We start from the raw sequence: 15,221 nt of genomic DNA on the forward strand, positions 1-15,221 counted from the left end.
TCTCTATGATAACTCCAGCTGTGTCAAGTTGACACAAAACTAGCCAGTACAATTGACCCCTTGTCAACTTGACACACAAAAACATCACTAGTAAGCCTCAACCCTTACAATCTTATTCATCCCCAAGGTCTAAATAACTTTAAAAGTCCCACAGTCTTTACATATTCTTAAAATTTCAATCTCTTTAAAATATCCATCTCTTTTAAAATCCAAAGTCTTTTTACAATTAAAAGTCTCTTAACTGTGGGCTCCACTAAAACAGTTTCTTCCTTCAAGAGGGAAAATATCAGGGCACAGTCACAATCAAAAGCAAAAGTCAATCTCCAACCGTCCAATGTCTGGGATCCAACTCACGATCTTCTGGGCTCCTCCAAGGGCTTGGGTCACTTCTCCAGCCATGCCCTTTGTAGCACACGTGTCATCCTCTAGGCTCCAGATGCCTGTACTCCACTGCTGCTGCTGCTCTTGGTGGTCATCTCATGGTACTGGCATCTCCAAAACACTGCATGACCCCTTCAGTCCTGGGCCTTCAATTGCAACTGAGGCTGCACCTTCACCAATGGCCTTCCATGGCCTCTCACAGTGCCAAGCCTCAGCTGCTTTGCGTGACCCCTTCATGCCTTCAAAACCAGTACCACCTGGGTGACCCTTACATATTACCAAGACCTGCTGCATCAGGAGTACAACCTTGGCCATCTCTGGAACACAGCCTCTTTGTGCTTTCAGAAAACACTTCCCAGAAGATGTCACCTCAATGATGCTGGTCTCTTCTTAATCACCGCTAATTTCTTAGCTCCAGCTAACCAGCATCAATAGTCCCAGTAATGCAAAGTTTTTGCTTTGGTAGTTCTGGTATCTTGTTAATCACAGCTGATTCTTCAGCCCCAGCTAACCAGAACTACAGAATCTTCACAATCAAAACAGCAATGGCCCTGAAAAGAGTCTTTAATTTTCCCTCTGAAATTTCACAAACCAGACCTCCATCTTCTGCAGTGTTCTCAACATTATCTTCCAAGCTCCTACACAACATCCAACAGAGCTCTTAACAACGGATGGATCTTCAAGCCCAAAGTTCCAAAGTCCTTCCACAGTCCTCCCCAAAACATGGTCAGGTTGTCACAGGAATACCCCACTCTGCTGGTACCAATTTGTCTTAGTCAGGGTTTCTATTCCTGCACAAACATCATGACCAAGAAGCAAGTTGGGGAGGAAAGGGTTTATTCGGCTTACACTTCCATACTGCTGTTCATCACCAAAGGAAGTCAGGACTGGAACTCAAGCAGGTCAGGAAGCAGGAGCTGATGCAGAGGCCATGGAAGGATGTTCTTTACTGGCTTGCCTCCCTTGGCTTGCTCAGCCTGCTCTCTTATAAAACCCAAGACTACCAGCCCAGAGATGGTTCCACCCACAAGGGGACCTTCCCCCTTGATCACTAATTGAGAAAATGCCTTACAGTTGGATCTCATGGAGGCATTTCCTCAACTGAAGCTCCTTTCTCTATGATAACTCCAGCTGTGTCAAGTTGACACAAAACTAGCCAGTACAGGTGATAACATTTGAAATGTAAATAAAGAAAATATCTAATTAAAAAATTAAAATAAAAAAATAAAATGAAAACAAAAAACAAAACAAAAATGTCTATTTCATCAAAGTTTTTGTTTACTTGGTTTTTTGCTTATTTGGTTTTTCATTTATTTGGTTTTTGTTTATTTGGGTTTTTCAGTTTGGTAACTGTGTTTGTTTGTTTGTTTGTTTGTTTGTTTTGATCTAACCCTTCTTTGTACAGCCTTCCCTTGAGGAATTATCTTTACCTTACCTGCTTTAAGAAAGAACTTTTACCTCACACTATAGCAAGTTCTGTGGACTCTTGGGTTACATCTCTTTCCCCCAGCTGTTGCTTGACATGGAGAAGAGCAATCGCCACCACACACTGCACTGGAACACTGGGCAACGTATTTGATGAAAATTGTATTTGCTATAAGTTGAAACAACCCCTGACTTGGCAAACATTAAAACAACAAACTGTAGCTGGCATGGTGAGTTTGCAGCTCAGTAAGAGACCCTGAAGATAAAAACAAGAACAGCAGAGGCAGACATCCAGTGTCCTTGCCATGCACGTGCTTTGGGTATGTACACCACACAGTGGGGGAAGGGGGGAGATCGGAGAGGGAGAGAGAACTTGTCTTGCCGGGATGGTCTTGGGACAGTGTACTCTATATCTATCCAGAGCAAGACAATGATTCCTGGTTATCCAGTACCACTTGATGATAACAATTCTTGGTTATCCAATACAACATGATGACAATTTTCCTTCCACTCTCTTTGCAGTTATGGTTTCAGCACATCCCCTAACCCATCCAGAGCAAAGGGAACTCCAGCTGTCCTGAAACAGTTGAGTGCATGTGCTGTACAGTATATTGAAGTGTGTGTAAACAATGATGTCAAATCTGTCTGGACTTGAGATGCAAAAGTATATCACAAATTTAAAATTATAAAACCTTGGGATATTAGAGGTGTTTGACTGACACTGGTGGCATCTTCACCTTCATCTCATAGATGAGGCTTGTCTTAGTTTTCTCTTACATGATAAAACACAATGACCGTGACAACTCATAAAGGAAGCCTGACAGTATGTCAATTTTATCTGTCCCATCTGTCCCAGTCTTCTGATTCTGACAGATCACATGTTTCAAAGCGTGGGTTTTTGAACTATGAAGGCAACGGGTTGGTCTGGCTGGGCTGAGCCACAGGGGCCTCAGTGGAGCGAGGTGAATAGGGAGAGGTGTGGTTCTGGTTCCGGAATAGGCTATTCATGGCTGAGAAGAATCCAGGTAGACTGGAGTGAGTCCCCTCCTCACAGTAGACCTGAAGATCCTCAGACACGGAGGTAGAATGTCAGTAGTCTTCCTTGAGTCCCCTACGGTTGCATGGCAGCAGATGACTATGAGCTAAGGGCACCCATTACCTGGGTATGGGTTCTGTGTAAGGTGCCCTAAGCTGGAGTGCCTGGATACTCTGAGCCTTGGACTTCTGCTTTCTGCTTCCTCTTCACATTCCCTGGGACTTCTGAAGGTCTCCTTCCCACAGTCCTCACAGGCTGGAAGTTTAGAATACTGACATTCGTATTGAGTTCGCAAGACCCTGTGGCTGGGCATCTCCCAAACAGGAGAGAGTATTTGGGTAAGTATGCTTCTACAATGTGCTTTGCTCCCTGCACACCCCCTACCCCAAATCCTCTTGCTTCCCTGGCAAACCAGTCTGAGCCTCTCACTTAAACAAAGCATGACACTACCCATTTGCAGCCTCTGTACACATGAAAACAAACAAACAGAGACCCAAACACACCCCAGCAGGCTTATTCTCAGAGAATTAACCCTCATGCTGGCACAACCAGATGAATTCAAATAAGAATAGCTATGAATAAATCCTCCCAGGAAAACTGGTCACAGGCCAGAGAGCCAAGGGACACTTCTGGCTGAGCCATCTTCTGTACATATGCTCTGTTATCCTAAATGATTTTATTTCTAGTTTTAAAGAGAGCCAGAGATAAAAGGAAAGTGGGTTAAAATTGCCTTCCTCTCACTGGAAGCTGGGGTAGACAGAGTGATTTGGTCTGGACGTCAGACAGCACGATTGAACATTCAAGAGCACCTGTTTATGTTTATTTTTTGCCTTCAGGTAATAAAAAATTGAGTTTCTACTGCTGGAGGCTGCTGCTTTGTGAACATTAGCCACATGCAATGGTTGGAAGCTGTCGTCTCCTAGTTCAAGCCTGTGGTTCCTGCCTCTGTAAATATCTGGCCCTCCTCTGTGACCTTGAAAGCCATCTAGGAGCACTTCTTGACATTTGGTGCCAGTTTAACATAATAGAGATCTTGGGGGATTGCCTCTGTAATTATAGAAAGAAAAATGATCTACATCTTGTGGCTAGCTCCAGTGAATTCAAGGCAGGTGCCTAGATCTCCTGTTCTTCTTCCTTTGAGGGCATCTGAGTCCAATGGTGTGGCATGTCATTATAACTATGTCTTGGACATTCTCATGGCTGGTTGGGTGGGTGGACAGTGAGTGACTCAGGAAGTGAACAAGGTGAATAAGCAGAGTTAAGACCAGTCTGGTGTACCAGGTGACTCAGAAAGAGTGGAGGATACTTAAGGCTGCCTCATTGTTTCTCTATGAATTTTTATAAGCTGGTATTGCTCTTGATTGCCTAAGAAAATGGAGTATGTTATGCTGCCATCAAGCCCTTATCTGTTTTGTACACCAATGAGTGGTTTTGTTCTTCAAAGCCACGTTTTTCAAATCAAAGTCACTCTCTTAGCTTCCCCATGTCTAGCCGGGGAAGCCTCCATCACTTCTGAGGTGGGCGTGGCAGAAAGGCGCAGTGCATTTTAGAATAAGTAGATCCTCACTTAATCATGCCTTGTGTTGGCATTTCTAAAATGGTTGTGTTTTCGACCTTGCAGGGTGACTCTGAGAACTGACTTCCACAATAAGTGTAAAGGGGTTAAGAGCAGGAAAAGAATGTAGTGATGATGACCCTTATAAAAGTCACTGTTAAAATTGTTATAAAATATAAGTCAGTTTATCCTCATAGCACTAAGAGATGAGGGGAGATGTATAAGACTGAAACTCTGTGAGCTGAGTTTGGGGTATAGGCACTCAAGAAGCTGAGGTAGGAGAATTAAAAACCCAAGGCCAGTCTGAGCTACATCATGAGACCCAACCTCAAAACAAACAAAAACGAGAGGAAGACTACGGTGATGATGGTATTATTAATGACCTTCATAGATTTTTCCCAGCAGTTTTTAAAGTGATTATTTAATTGTGTGTGTGTGTGTGTGATAATTATAGAAGAGGAAGTAATGGATTCAAGAGGGAGTAGGGAGTAACACTGGAGGAGATGTGAGGAGAGAAGACTGGAAATGATGCAGATATAGTAAACACGCACACATGGAATTTTACCAAAAATAGAAAATAAACTTAAAAACCTTCTGTGAGGCCACACAGCTCTTCAGCTCCAAGAGTGCAGCTTCCGTTTTAGCTCTCATGTTCTCAACCCAGGGCTAGCGACTCTCAAAGTGCAGCTCTATCCAGCAGTCTCAGCATCACCTGGGAACTCACAGGAATACAAAGTCTCAGGCCCCACCCTATACCCAGTGAATCCATAACAGGGGCGAAGCCCAGGTCTTTGCTTTACCAAGCTCCAATGACGATGCCTGCCCAAGCTTACAGACCTACATTGTGTGTGAGGACTCACCAGGCCTTGTAATCCTAATCTGCACAGCAAAATCTCATCATTTTAATTCTTCTACCTCCATGACTTACAAGGACCTCGTTTAACACACACACACACACACACTAGCGCACACACGTGCACGTGCATGCTGCCATGTGGTTCCAATGCTGGGCGTGAACTGCATTCAATCTCTTACAGAGCTTTACCGGACATTGTCCACTGGTCCCGACCAGCAAGATAACACCTCCTGCTTCTTTAAATGTGATGGAGTATCCGCACTCAGTTTTACAGTCACAGCGCCTGTCCTGAGTGTTTGATGGGAAATGACCTCAGCCATTCAAGGGAAGTAGAAATGTCCAGTGTCTCAAGGGAGCCCCATAGGACCATAGAGCTAGCTGCCCAACATCCACTCTTGTTTAAAAATGTACTTTTCTGAAGGAACCAGGTGCTATTCTAAAAGACAGGCTGAGGATAAAGACGTTTTTAGACTGTGACTGACAGAGACAAGGCATTCTGTGGTGAAAGTACCTTCTTCCATGTCCTATCCAGGTAGGAAGCCATAGGCTTTGACCTAGAAGGCAGCAATTTTCTACTATGTTTCCTTAAAGGCCACACTCTGCTCAAGGAGGCCACACAGTAAATAAGGGCTGGTGGACTGACTCCCCTGGGTTACTAATGAGCAGTGAAACAAACAACAAATATTTTCAAATCCAATTTTTCTTCTGATTCCACCAGGACCCACCAACCTCTCTAAGCCCCCAATAGTTAAAACACTTGGGTAGGAATCTCCACGCCACAGTGACCCTCGTTCAGCAGCTGCCCTTTCCCTCTGTTCCCAACTGCTTCCCACTTTAACTTCAAGGCAGAGAGAGTGGATCTTACACCATAGGCACTGTCACGGGCCACATGCTGAAAACTTGGGAGGGTGACTTTTGCCCCGGTGAAGAGTGGAGGACCTGCAGGACATATGTGCATCATGACTTGCTGGAGAAGGAGGTGACATCCCAGGTGACATCCTTTGTCCAGCTCCTTCTGCAATTTTTTTCATAATTTTTTGTTGGTTACTTTTCTAGTTGCTGTAACAAAATACCTGACAAGAATCAATCTGGGGAAGTTAGCAAGTTATTCTTGCTATCAGAGGGGGTCATTCCATCAGGTAGGGAAGCACAGAGGCAAGAGGTCAGCAGGCCATATGGAATTGCAACCAGGAATCAGAGTGACAGGAAATGAGGAGGGCTATAAAACCCCCAGGCTGCTTCCCAGTGGCCCAGTTCCTCCTGCAAGGCTCCACCTTCCTGAAAGTTCCCTTCGCAGCCATAAGGGACATGTCCCTTTCAACCCAAAGGAGCACTGCAGACACCAGGGACAGTGTGCCACTCTGCAGCAACACCTCCCACAACCAGATGGTGAGTACAGTGCAACTGTTAATGTCTTCCAGCTCTGAAGGATAGAAATCCAAGGCCAAGTATTACAGCTTAGCTTCCTGTGTTCCTAGAGGGGAATCCCTTCCTTGCCTCACCCTAGCCTCTGATCCTATGCTGGCAGTCTTAGGCCATGTCTGGTTCTGTGGACCACCCTGAACTCTAACTTCATCTTACATGGTGAACTTCTTGTATGAGTGCTGGTGTCTGAGAATCCCCTTTTTGTTCAGATGACAGTACTTGGGATCACTCTAGTATGAGGTATGACCTTATCATCAATAATGTCCTCACTCCATTTGCAAATTAGATGCGATTCCGAAGGCTCCGGGGCTTTAGGACTTCCACATGTGAATTTTAGGGATGACAAAAATTAATTTTAATAGATGCTGAGTAGAAGCACATGTCTACCAATCAGGTAATTCTGGCCAGTTCAAACAGTCATGGGTTTGTGTTACAGAATGTATCAGTGGGGCTGTGAAATGGCTGAGCAGGTAAAAGCATTGTTGCACAACCCCAGTGACCAGCATCTAATGGCTAGATTTCACAGAATGCTTGATGTGGTGGCTGACATTCATAATCCTAGGACTCGTGGGGCAAGATGAAGGCAGGAAAGTCAACAGGAAGCTTGTATCAGCAATGCAGTGACAGGGTTGGCAAGAAAGATCCTACCTCAGAAGCACCTCAGCAAAAGAGAACTGACTCCCCAAACTGTTCACTCTATCTGTCTGTCTATCTCTCTGTCTATCTGTCTGTCTGTCTGTCCGTCTATCTATCCATCTATCCATCTATCCATCTATCCATCTGTCTGTTTGTCTGTCCGTCCGTCCATCCATCCATCCATCCAGCCAGCCAGCCAGCCATCCATCCATCCATCCATCCATCTATCTATCTATCCATCCATCCATCCATCTATCTCTATCTCTATCTCTCTCCCTGTTTCTCTGTCTCTGTCTGCATGTCTCTGTCTCTCTCACACACAAACAAACATACAGAGAGAGAGAGAGAGATGTACTCTAAGTAAATAGCAATAAATCTTTTTTTTTGTTAAATGCAGCATACTCATGAATCACCTGGGGTCATGCTACAGTAAAGATTTGGGTTCTTTAGTCTTGGATGGGATGGAAAATCTTTATGTCTAATCATCAAAGAGAGATCCTGCTATTGATACTATGAATGGCAACCCCCCTATACACACACACACACACACACACACACACACACACACACACACAAAGAGAGAGAGAGAGAGAGAACAGAGAGAGAGAGAGATTTCTAATTTGTTCCTATTACCACATCTACTGTGCTTCTCCCCAGAGGTCTACAGAACTCCATGGCTCCTCCTGGGCCTGTACTTAACAAGTAGCTATAGTTCAGGACATACACACACACACAAAAATGCCAAATTAACAAAATGCAGAGCCTCCTGGAATTATCTGCATCTCAGTTAGGAGAAGCTAAATAGTATCTGGTATACCAGATCTTTCTGGGATGCGTCCCCTGCTCGTCCCTGTCATCTTTTGGACTTTCAGAGCTGTGATCCTAACATGATCAGGTGATTTTTGTGCCCTAATTTTCCTGAGACTCCCAACCATCATAGTCCACCTGAGGATGGGCTCTGCTTTCCTTGAATTACTGCAATAAATCACTGTCTAGACCAGAGGGGAGATATCAGCAGTACACATGTTACAAACCAGGTATTAGCATGCAGGCTATATACATCGTCCCTAGCAAACTGCTCAATATAGAAATAGCCAAAGGTTACAAAGAGGGAATTCATCCAGGAGAAAACCTCAATGACCAATAAAAATGTGGAAATGCTTTTGTTCCCATTAGTAATTAGAGAGACTCAAATTAAAACATTAAAGGAAGATCATGACTCATTTTTTTTTAGTGGCATGAACATTTAAAACACTAATTGATGGCAAGAGTGTGAAGAAGTGGGCACTCGGGTTCATGGACAGGAATATAAATCAGATGCCAGTTGGTTCTGCTGCTGCGTCAAGAACACACACTCCATACATCTGTGGGATTCAGCTTCTTTGTATCTACCCCACGGAAGGCAGGCGTGGGTGTGAGAAAATGCAGGCGATTGTTTAGGGGCTTTAACCGAGGTATTCATTATTAATCATTACAAAGCATTGCTGACCATCCAAATGTACATAATTATGAAAATAAACCATACTACAGACATATTGAACAGCCATTAAAATGTGCGAGGAGATAGCATTTCTAGACTATTTGTGACATCCTGTTGTGTTACTTATGGATTAACCCTTTAAGGCACATAAAACCTAGTGGGGTGGATGGCATCCTTATCCTATGTTAGAGAACCAGAAGCTGAAGTACAGAAAGTTGAAAGGGCTTGCTCAGAGGTGCTCAGTTGGAGATGAACTATGAGCCTATGTCATCTAAGTGAAGTTTACATATGCCCCCCACCATTTCAAGGTGGCATGTTCAGGCCACCAGAACTGGGTGGTCACTATGTGCTGGTAAATGAGGACACATTGAAGGATGTGAAAAGCAGCTTGCAAAATCAGACACTTTAGTCCAATGCTATGTACTTAGAAGACCCTAAACCCCTTATGCAGACATGTCTAATGATACAAAGCAATTGGAAATTTAAGGGTTGTTGCTGCTAAGGTGGAAGAAGTAGACCCGGAGGCTGCCAAGATGGCTCAGTGGGTCAGGATTCTGGCCTCCAAATCTCATGACCAAAGTCAAATTCTTGAGATGCACAAGAAACAACTAAGTATTATAAATTGCCTACTGACCTCCACACATGGCATGTGTGTATGTGCATTGGAACACACACACACACACACACACCACTTTTTTTTTTCCTAAAAAAAAAAGTGAACCTTGAGACTGTAGAAGACTAAGGGCATCTTTTATTTTTATTTGCAGCAGGTGTTTTCAAAGATTATATGTTAAGGGTGGGGGTGGACATGTATGTGTGCTGGACATGTATGTGTGCACGCAGGCATACAGGTGCATGTGCCTGTGTTTGCTTTTGTGGAGGTCATGGTTCACATGGCCATGCCTAGATTTGACCTGGGTTCTTAAGCTTTCAAAGCAAGCATTGAGCTATCTCCTCAGGATTATACGGTAATGGGGCACTTTGTGGTTAAAACTAATTTTTAAACATTATCCCTGTGGTGGTTATTTATGAATGCTCCTGTTCCTAATTTAGGGGGACATGAATCCTTTGCTTTGAGAGAGGCTGGGTGTCTCACAGCCAGCACATATTGTAGCGTGGCTGGTGGCTGTAGGTGAGAAGACTGTGGAGGAGTCCCACATTCTTGGAATTTTCTGCTAGACAATGCGAAATCCTCAACCATCCTGCCACCTCAGGATGGCTTGGCTGGAATGTCGAGTCCATCCTAACTCATTCCCGTCCTTCTGTTTCCTTCCACCTGTGCTACGCCGTTCCCATAACCAAGTGAACACAGCCTTGTGAGGAGGCACAGACTTCTAATTGATTTTTATTTATTGAGCGTGCAGATGTACTGGGTGAGATGCCTAGAGCAGAGACAGCAGATTAAAATAGTTGGTTTTCATTTTTAGGCTGCAGCCAGATGGCCAGTTCGACTTGCTACTGCTTCTAACACGTTCTGATTGGCTGACCTGAAAAAAAAGGACACACGATCAGCCTGTACCAAGCCTGGCCTTTCCTCCTTCGTTCCTCCTTCACACCACGTCCAAGTCTCTCTCATACACAGACCCATGTCCCTACCACATGCACACTTGGCCCAGAGGACTCAGTCCCATCGATTCTTTTCTGTGAACCAGGATTCAACTGGAAGTGGTATTAGAGACTATGTAGTTTTAATCTATACAGCCTTCCATTTATGCCAGGTATTATGGCGGAGGGCATGGATTATTAAACTCACATTGAAGAGTGAAGCAAGTTTCCAGGAGACAACCTTTGAGGTCGTAGGCTGAGCAAAGAAGACTCCTAAGGGTTGGTTGTTGCTATCTAGGTATTGTTATGTTTTATTTTTGAGCAAGTTTTCACTGTGTAGTGGTTAGTCTGGACCCCACTATGTAGCCCATTTTGCCCCCAACTCACAAGGATCTACCTGCCTCTGCCTCCCAAATGCTGGAACTAAAGTATGCACTCCCATCTCTCCTGGCAAGAGCAAGAAAGAAAAGGAAGGGGAAATTGATGAACTGTACTTATCAAACTGAAACAGCTTCTTTATTTCAAAAGACAGTGCTAAGATAATGAAAGAAAATATTTGCAAAATCATATACTTATTAGAGGGCTTTATGCAGAATATATGAAGTATCATAACTTATAAGAAGATAAACAACCCAATTATAAAACGAGCAAACAATTTGATAGACGTTTCATCAAAAAAGAAATATAAATGGCTAATAAACATATCAAATTGCTCAATATCATTAGTCATCATTGGAGAATGCAAATTAAAATCACAATAAGAAACCACTCTACTCCCAGTTGTGTGGCCTATTTAAAAAGATAGACACTAACAAGAGAGAGGGAGGAGATGTGTAGAGAAACTGGCATCTTCATACATCGCTGGTAAGGAATATAAAGTAGCATGGCTCTCTCACACTCACCATGGTATCCCTTAAAACCTTAACTTTCCATAACAGCCAGCAATTCTAGCAACCTGTACAGGAGAAAGTGCATGTTCCGATGTTCTAGATGGCTTTATTCCTAATAACCAAAACTTAGAACTTAAAACCCCATTGACAGGTCAGTGGCTGACACCATAGAGCACAGCTATGCAGCAGAATGCTATTAAGTAATAACAGGCAAAACGTGAAGGACTGATACTGCCTATGGTATTGATGGGTCTCAAAACCATGCTAGATATGTAAACCAGGAGTATGTGGCAGTTCACACCTTCAATCCTAGCACTTGGGGGTCAGAGTCAAGTAGGTGGATTTGAAGCCAGTTTGGTGTACACAGTGATTTCCAGGCTGGTCAGAGATACAGCATGAGACCTATCTTGCCTCAAAGAAATAACAACAACAACAACAACAAGAAAAAAACTACAACTACAACAACAAAACCATGCTAGGTAACAGAATTCAGATTTGGATGATTACATATTAAACTAGTCTAGCCAGACAGAATGCCCACAAGAGACAACATGAGATTAACACAAGATGGGTCCATGATTGCCTAAAACTAAGGATGGAAGCAATGGCTAACTGGAAATAGGCTTGAGGGAACAATTGTGGGTGATGATGGCTTAAAACTGGAATGTCTTCAATAGTCAATATATCTACAAAAAAATCAATTATTCTACACATAGGACTGCTGGGGCTTACAGTGTGCAAATGACACTCCAATAAAGCTGTTGTTTTGTTTTGTTTTGTTTTGTTTTGTTTTGTTTTGTTTTGTTTTAAAGAAAGCTGATTGTGAGTCCCACATGCTGATGGGCAAGGCTATTGGCTCTGTCACTACAATACCAGCTGAGTCATTTGCTAGCCACATTAGCCAAGGCCTTCTGTCTTCAGGGAATCTTATTGTTCACCAGTAAGTTAGATCACTTTGAAGGTAGAGTACCCACACTGTAAAGGCCAGAACAGGTAACAAAGATGCAACCCCATCACACTGTGGCTATAGTTCCAACCTGCAGGGAACAGCCATTGGCCTCTTGTAACTTGAGGAGCTTACCACAGTGCTGTTAGTGTTTGATAGACATATCTGCCCTTCTCCTTAACCATGACTGACTTTTCTTCCAGATTAATCTGAATGTTTTATGCCCTCCTGGCTCTGAGATGAGTGGGCCAGCAGGTAGACTTGGGAGGTGGGAATGGATGGGGCCAGAAGTCATCTATGCGAACTCCAGTTCCCATCACCCAAGGAATATGGCTGTGGTCAGGGACTTAGAATGTTCAGATGTGTTAGTCTCCTTTCTGTTACAGGTAATCAATGTATGGAGAGAAGATGTTTGTTTTGCTTGATGGTTTCAAAAGTTCTGGTTCATAGTTAACTTGCACAGTTCCTCAGTTTCTGTGGCAAGGAAGCTTCGGTTGGAACTTCCCACTTTGTGGCTGTAACAATGACAGGTGAGGAGGGGCCAGAGCTTGTGCTGTTCCTTTCCTGGGTACACTCCAGAGACCTGGGAGCTTTCTGCTGGAGTCCGTATCTCAAGAACCCCACTCTAGGAAGCAAGCCTTCACATCATGGCTCCAGAGCAACACTTAAAACCTGAAATATATGCCAGGTGTGGTATTAAGTCCATAACTCATAACATTTCAAACAACAAAACACAGTGGTTTGCCTTTAAATGAAGGAATCTGCATGAAACACTTAATTGTGCATCAAACTCATTATCTTCTTTCTCAGAATTTCAACAGTGCCCATAGTGTTCAAAGACCTTTCTTAAATTCCCTAAGGTTAAAATTTATCCTCAAAGCCTGTCTACTTGCTTTTTGACGTTTTCTTCCAGTTCTTTCCTTTGCTCCACATCAAGGGTGATGCTAATGAATTTAAGCAACATCTAAGTTGTACAAGAAGCCTTTGCTTCTCCGTTATATATACATCATATCAGGACCCATCGCCTTCCAGTCTAAAGCACAAATGGACTCCCTGATTCCTTTTAGATTCTGGTTTTTGTTTTGACACAGGGTGAACTGGAACTCACTGGGCATCCAAAGCTGGCTTCAAACTCAGTGCTCCAGGCATGTATCACCATGCCCGCTGCTTCTGTTCTCTTTTGCTATTTATCCACTGACCCATCCGTTAGATCATGGGCCTTGGCTCACGGCTTCATGACTGTTTCTGCCTCTTCCTCTCAAGCTCTGACTCCATAGAGGCTCCTGCTGTACAGTAAAAGAGGACTGGTATCTCTGCCCTGTCATTTACCTGGGACATCCACCACCGCTGGTGCTGTTTAAGCTGCCGGCAAGATCTCCTGTGCCAGCTAAAGTTGTCCTAACAGTCAAGACTTATGGAAGTGTCCCCATGTGACAAGAGCTGTGCTGTGCACCTTGTTACACTTATTACCAACTCCCCAGGTTCAGAATTGGTCTGACTACTAGCTGCTTTGATGACTATGGTATTTACTTGGCTGCATATTAGAAATAATTCATCTTGGGGAGTTTTTTTGTTTTTCTAGACTAGGACTAGAGCTACAACCCAGTGGCAAAGCACTTGCCTAGCATGTTCGAGGTCCTGGGCTCTTTCTTTCCCTAAATCTGAGGGTAAAAAAAGACCTAGTCTTGATTCCAATGTAAGATTAAATGTGAAGGAGAACTTTATTTTTTTGGTTTTAATCCTGTGTTGGGGGAGAGTGGTGCAGGTGCCTGCATAGGCTCTGGACATTGCATTACAGCCAGGAAGTTGTGAGACAGCCAGTGTGCGTGCTAGGAACCAATCTCATATCTTCTGGGAGAGCAGTATGCTTTTTTTGACCACTGAGTCATCTCCCAAGCCTCTGAATTAGGACGTTAGACCCAGAAGCCCTGAAGTCAATCAGAGCTTATCAGAAACAGACTCAGGAGCCACCCATCCACCCCCAACCTGCTGAATCAGGTCCGATTATTAACAAGAACCCTCTGGAAATTCCTATGTACATGAAAGTCTGAGAGGTGCTAACTCCGAGCACAGAACACGTAAGTCAGACAAATAAATCCAGTATACTCATAAAACCTTCACTGAGAGATTCCTGAGTACAAAGCAATTCATCTTCCTAACATGATAGATAGCATGATGCCACGCCTATTTAGAGATGGAAGGGAAGGCATACATGCAATTTTAAATTATACAAAGGTTCCTTGTAGTTGCATGTTCTCATGTTTAGGGAGAAACATTATGGTTCCTTCATTTCCTTCTTTATAATCCTTGAACTAAAGTGGCCAAAGTCAAAATCAAACCCAGAGATCAAGAGGCACAGCTATATTGGGGGGGGGGGCGGGATTCCTTTTAACCCCAGGGCAGGTTTGAGTCTGCTTTACTTATTACCTCTCCTATGTACCTGATAACCACTACAAGTATTTCCTTTCAGATTTGGTGCAAGCTTCTACTTGTGGAGTTCTAACCTGCAGGGTTGCAGCTTCTCCCAAGAATCTCACATGTCACGTGCAGCTAGGTAGGCCTGTTCTCCAGCTTTATATTAAAACAACAAATTGGCACTCACCTGTGCCAAACCCACAAGTATTTGTACAATTAAGCAGAAGGCTTTGTAGTTAGAAAGGGATGTGGGTTCCTTCAAAGTCTGGCGCCAAGTAGATTCTTTTTTTCTCTTTTTGGTTTAACTAGATTAAATCAGATTAACAATATCAGATAAATAGGACAATTGGCAAGGTGTTCATCCGTAAGCTGAAGTGGTCTGTTTAATGGTGTCTAATTCAACAGCTCTTATACTTGGACAGTCTCACACAAGTAGCCTGTAGGGAAAAAAATGTATTGGGAAGTCCTTAGAATGAGAGATGTTTACTGGATTTTGAGAAAGTCAGCAATCCAGGAATATGTGAGAGGTGAAGCCTAGAGTCCTAGGAGGTCACCATGATGAAGACTTCTGACTCCAAGCTTTCTCAAACCCTTGGGGTGGTACCAGGTGCTAATCTTCCATGAATGGTCT

Source organism: Mus musculus, chromosome 17, assembly GCF_000001635.26.
Source record: "Mus musculus strain C57BL/6J chromosome 17, GRCm38.p6 C57BL/6J".
Classification (NCBI taxonomy): Eukaryota; Metazoa; Chordata; class Mammalia; order Rodentia; family Muridae; genus Mus; species Mus musculus.